This window comes from Mus pahari, chromosome 7 (assembly GCF_900095145.1).
Source record: "Mus pahari chromosome 7, PAHARI_EIJ_v1.1, whole genome shotgun sequence".
NCBI classification, from domain to species: domain Eukaryota; kingdom Metazoa; phylum Chordata; class Mammalia; order Rodentia; family Muridae; genus Mus; species Mus pahari.
Window position 1 is genome coordinate 9975335 of NC_034596.1, and position 6713 is coordinate 9982047.

The window sequence follows — 6713 nt, forward strand, 5'->3', positions numbered from 1 at the left end:
CCTCTCCCTACACACACACACACACACACACACACACACACACACACACATACACACACACAAACACACACACACACTTACACTTCTGCTCTGGTCAAGAAGCCCAGAGTACAGTGGGATTTTTCCAAGAACTTTCTGTGTATTATAACTAACCTTCAGATTTGAACATTCCAACAGTGTACACATGAGAAGGCTGAGGCTTCCAGAGCTTAAGAGACTCAGTTAGACCCTTAGCAGGAAGTGGCACGCTCAGTAGAAAGTGGCAAATGTAAAACTGCAACACCAGCACTTTAAAAACAAAAATAATGTTTCCCTCTGTCATTCTGTTGTGAGAGAGGAAGGTGACATGGGTGTGACTTAAGGATATAAAGTGGCTCAGGTGGCCAGAGTCAACACTGAACTTTCTATCTCCTCTAAATCCAGGTTAGCTTATTTCTGCTCTAAAAACATTTCACCTTCCCCCCCTTTCCACAGGTCCTTTCGAAAATCACTACTTTTTTTTAGGTGTTTCTCCTCTTCCTCCTCCCCTCCCCCCCTCCTCCTCCTCCTCTTCTTCTTCTTTTTACAAACTTCATTTTTCTTTTCTTTTTTTTTTGGTTTTTTTGAGACAAGGTATCTCTGTGTAGCCCTGGATGTCTTGGAACTCTCTCTATACACCAGACTGGCCTCTGTCTCCCAGTGCTGAGGTTAAAAGTATGTGGCATTATGCCCGGCCCAAATTTTATTTTCTACATAAGAAAATCCCAGTTAAATCTTTGGTTCATGTGGGCAGGGAAGGTAGCTCAGTTGGTAGAAAGCTTGCCTAGCATATGAGGCCTGGGACTGAACCCTCAGCACTGAGTGAACCAAGTGTACTTGTACACACTTGGCAATGTTAGCACTCAAGAAGCAGAGACAGGAGGATTGGATGCTTGAAGTCCTTCTCAACTACACATTAAACTTAAAGACAGCCTAAGATTCATGAGACCCTGTCTGGAACAAAATAAACAAAAATCTTTGGTACGTCGTAGAGGCTTCTGTCACTGTTGTCACTTGTCCCCATCATGCCATTGGTCCAGGCATCAGAGCAGCTCAGTGCATTGATCGTGCGGCTTCTGATCTGGGTCTCTAACAGTATTGACCCCCAAAGCATGTTATTAGAGTAAGGAAATAGCCTGGCTTCTATCTTCTTAATGCACATTTCCCCTCTCTAATAAGAAGCCATGCTGGTTCATATTCGCGCTGATCTGGCCTATCTTCATGGCTCATTGTTTGCTCAATCTGAGGAAAACAAAAGGCAAAACACAGTGTGGTGTCCATAGAACTGGAGGGCTTGCCTTTAGGTACATATTGCTGGCCCCTTTTCCCTCCCCCTTGCTTCCATCCTGTGTACTAAAGTAGAAAATTCATCCAGTCTAGATGAGACCCAATAGACTTTAGTAGAGAACGTGCTGTAGAGGAAGGGTGAACCAGGGTTCACCTCCTTTACAGTAAATGTCCTACACTCTCATGGTGCATGTGTTGTGATTTAGAAAACAGAATTAAGACCCATCCTATCTTCTACATGAAGAGCTTCTGTCAAACTCCTTCCTGGATCTAAAGCTTGCTTGTCATTCAAGTGTGAATATACTTAATTCAAAGAGTACCACACCAGCAGAAAGACCTAGAGAGCACAAGGTTGGTGGTTCCGTCTGCCCTCCAGCAAGGCCAGCTGTATTTGGTGCTACACCAAAAGGCCGTGGCAGAGATGGAAACAGAAGATGATCACAAATCGTTTAACTTCAAGACCCATCGTTCTATTCTCTTGGAACTAATGTGGATTACACACTATGCTTTCATACCAACTACACCGCTTCTTTCCCACAGAAAGAGTTACTAGAAGAAAGCTTTCGTGTTTAATTTCATGTCCATTACTCACCTAGCATTTGTAAGTGACTGTGACTATGATCATTACGAATTGCCTTGATATTTCCAAGGTTATTAAAAAAATAATAGCCTCACTTATGGAAATTATCCATTTCAAACATAATGACATTTCCATGCTACACTACACCAGGAAAATCCTCATGGAAGATAGTTCAGATGCAAAAATCTGTCCCATGAGAAACAGCACAAAGTATAGCTTATATGAACAAGTCCATACTGTACAGTGTCTCCACCTTACAATCTGTCACAACGTGGTATAATCACTGCCAATAACTGCAAGGTGCGAGGCTCGGTTCAAAGTTCGCCTTCTCCAAGTTGTTCCTGCCTGCACAGACCTCAGATTTCTTTTTTTTTTTAATATTTTATTTTATTTTTTTTAAAGATTGATTTATTGTTATACACTGTAGCTGACTTCAGACACACCAGAAGAGGGCATCAGATCTCATTATGGGTGGTTGTGAGCCACCATGTGGTTGCTGGGATTTGAACTCAGGACCTTCGGAAGAGCAGTCAGTGCTCTTACCCACTGAGCCATCTCGCCAGCCCCTAGACCTCAGATTTCTGCTGTTCTCCAATGAGCAACACTTGATTCAGCCCCATTTCTCTGCCTGCCATTCTGGTAATATATTCCTCTAGATCTGGGTTTCTACTCAGCTCATGTTGGGTGCAAAGGACAGAAAGTAAGTTAAACTGCTTTTATCTTCATCAAACATGTGGAGTAAATGATCATCATCTTCTCTGCTCCTTGCAGCGTGCTGAGGTCTAACAAAATAACCATCCACACATCCAGTGAATATGGTTGTGGGGAACTAATCATGTCTAGTATAATATCATCAACACCAATCCTGCCTGTAAAGAGGGAATTCAGGTGCGGTTATCAGTGCTTTGCCCAACATAGCACACTTGGGGTCTGATATTCCCAGAGTTAGAACCAACTGGGGTCTGGCTAGTAACCACTGGTTTTGCTGTTTCCTGGGAGAAGCTGGAGGCCAGATGGACAACTCCTGTAGCGCTGTTGATGCTGGCATCCGAGCTTGAAATTGCACTTGGAAAATATGAAGACTAGTCAGTGTTCACACAGCTGACATGGCAGGAACACCCGGGATTAATCAGTGCCTGGACACTGAGCAGATATGTAGCAGTTCCCATCCTTACCCACAGTGTCACTTCTGAGGAAGTAGTCACTCATTGTTCACTATGATCCAAAAATACTCAAAGGAAAATTCCAGAAATAGGCATGTCTCCAGATTCAAAAACTTACCATTTACAGGAGTGTGAAGAACTATAACACCATACCACTGCACTCTACCTAGAACATGTGACATCCTTTCACGTCATCTCATTACACAGGCACGGTCACAAGAAGAGGTGTATAGAACAATGTGATATTCTCAAAGAGAAAAAAAACACATTCACACTGGATTACAGTATACTATATTACTTGATACAGTATGTTATTAATATTTACCTTTTCAGTTATTGTTCTTAGTCTCTTACTGCACCTAATTTTTAATAAAACCTTAACATAAATATATATGGGGGGAGAGTTGGCTGGAGAGATGACTCGGCGGTGAAGAGCTCTTCCAGAGGTCCCGAGTTCAATTCCCAGCAACCACATGGCGGTTTACAACCATCTAAAATGATACCCTCTTCTGGCACAAAGGCGTACATGCAGATAGAACACTCATATACATAAAATAGATAAAAATAAATCTTTTTAAAATAACATACATAGCTAGATAAACATTTCTAGAGTTTGTACGTAGAGAATTTGGTGCTATATTCAAGGTCTTGGGCATCCACTAGGATAACACATCTCTGAAGAATATGAGCTATTGTTATATTCAGTTTAGACTGTTCACATTCCTAAAGTATGTGTGGATAAGTCAGGCACCCACATAATTGCTTTCTGCCCCCAATAATGACCAAGCCTAACTCCAACAGTCTGAAACAAGTGCTGCGTGTATGTGAGCCACGCTGTTCCTTGGCCGTCATTACACCAGTCCTGCGCATGGGAATAATAATGACACAAATAACGAATTTCTCTATTGCTAAGTTCTTTATTGGTTTTACTTCATCTAAAAAAATATAGAAATATATGACTCATGTTCCCATTTCAAAAAAGAAAAGAAAAAGAAACTGGGGCATAGAAAAGTTGTTCTGGTTGATTTTTTTTTTTTTTTTTTTTTTTTTTTTTTTTTTTTTTTTGGTTTTCCAAGACAGGGTTTCTCTGTGTAGCCCTGGCTGTCGTGCAACTCACTCTGTAGACCGGGTTGGCCTTGAACTCAGAAATCCACCTGTCTCTGCCTCCCAAGTACTGGGATTAAAGGCCTGTGCCACCACTGCCCCGCCTGGATGATGAATTTGAGGGATGGTTTAGACCTGGGCATGCTGATTCCAGGGGCTCCAGACTCCAGCCAGACATATTGTTCCAAGAAAGGTGAGAGACAGGAGAGGTTGTGTGAGGCCTTAGCTGTGTGTCCTAAGCTGTAGCTCCTATTGCAGAGGGCATTTGTCTGCCTGCAATCCTGGTGGTTTGTTCTGGCTTGTTTGGGGGGGGGGGTTGGTTTTTTTGGGGGGGGGGGCTTAAATGCAAAATTAGCATAATCCAACAGAAGGTAAGCATGATATTTAAGCATGTCTTTTTTTTTTTTGATTATTTTCTTTTTTTCTTTTTTTTTAAACTTATTTTATTAGATATTTTCTTTATTTACATTTCAAATGCTATCCCGAATATCCCCTATACCCTCCCTGACCCTGCTCCCCTGCCCACCCACTCCCACTTCTTGGCCCTGGTATTCCCCTGTATGAGGCATATAAAGTTTGCAAGACCAAGGGGCATCTCTTACCAACGATGGCTGACTAGGCCATCTTCTGCTAGATATGGCTCAGCCGTTAAAGGCTAGGCTCACAACCAAAAATATAAGAGGTACAGGTTTTATTTTATTTTATTTTTTTGTCTTTTTTTTTTTCCTTTTTAATTATTATTTTCTTTATTTACATTTCAAATGCTATCCCGAAAGTTTCCCATACCCCTCCCCCCACCTCTGTTCCCCTACCCACCCACTCCTACTACTTGGCCCAGGCCTTGCCTTGTGCTAGGTCATATAGAGTTTGGAAGACCAAGGAGCCTCTATTCCCACTGATGGCCGATTAGGTCATCTTCTGCTACATATGCAGCCAGAAACACAAACCCCGGGGGTACTGGTTAGTTCCTGTTGTTGTTCCACCTACAGGGTTGCAGGTTTTTTGAGACAGGATTTCTCTGTGTAGCCCTGGCTGTCCTGGAACTCACTCTGTAGACCAAGCTGGCCTCGAACTCAGAAATCCGCCTGCCTCTGCCTCCCGAGTGCTGGGATTAAAGGCGTGCGCCACCACACCCTGCTTTAAGCATGTCTTATAACAGAAAATTTTCGGAAGAACATTTTATTCTTTTATAAATTAACACATCAGGTACTAATGCCAAGGACAGAACTTGTGTTTTCCATGTTCTGAATTCCTGTAGCTCTTAGCCTATGCTAAGGAGAGAAAACAGGGTCTTTCCTAACCTTTGTCACGAAATTAGTGAAGTCGTCTACTTAGGCTGCTCCTCCTCTGTAGGAGAGAAAGCAGAGCTCTCTTGGTAAAGGTTTGCATAAGGTCACTGAACTCAGCTTCTTTTTTTCAAAGCCATAACTTCACCCAAGGCTCGGCCTGAGACACACCCAGAACCAGCTGCAGTACTGCCGGGAGTTGCAGCCCCCACTTCCTCTCCAGAGATATGCATGCTCCTGGTTTTATGTATCTTCATTTCTATTTAGTTTCTTTGATTTTTGGAATGGAGTCTCTGTCTGTGACTCTAGCTGCTTGACTACTCTTGGTCCTCCAGTTTCAGTCTCCTGAAGCTGCCAGTCAGTTGCCTGAACTGGGAGTTTCTGTCTATACTGAGCACCACATCCTTTGTCAACGTTGTAGCCATAGCAACCCAGAATGCATTGGCCAGTTTACCTCTGAAATTCTTGACAGGCAAGAGATGGGGCTGATGTTTAATTAATTATTAATTAATTTGTATTTTATTTTATTTTATTTTATTTTATTTTATTTTATGTTGAGGCAGGTTTTCTCTGTGTAGCCCTGGCTGTCCTGGAATTGGCTTTGTAGACCAGGCTGGTCTCAAACTCAGAGATCTGATTGCTTCTGTCTCCTGAGTACTGGGATTAAAGCCATGCACCACCATCCCTGACTCCTGGTGTTTAAATAGTCAGAAATAAATAAGGATTTTGAACTCTTTCATTCCAACACATAGTGTTGGCAACAAATTCAACAAAAGATACAGATAATACTTGTGGAAGCCAGAGACCAGTGTGTGGAGTTGGAGAGACTAGTCGATGGTGGCAAGGTAATCTCCCTGTCCTTGAACTATTACGTAGAATTAAAGTCTGCCATGAGTTATCGCCTTGATTACTGTTCTGAGGCCCCCAGGGTGCCAAGCCTGTGAGAGACTCAGTAAATCCCAAGGAGACTCTCCATAGTACAAAGTTTTAATAGCTGTCATCACTGGAAACAAAGAAACAAAGAATGAAAGAAAGAACAGCCCAACTCTGGGCTGCATGCTTTTAATCTCAGCACTTTGGACACAAAGCCAGGTCTTTGTGAGTTCAAGGTCAGTCTGGTCTATTGTCTACATAGTGAGTTCCAGGGCAGCCAAGGTTGCTACACAGGGAGACATTATCTTTATTTATAAATGCATACATACATGTATACATACATACATACATACATACATACATACATACATACATACGTACATACATACATGCATACATGCA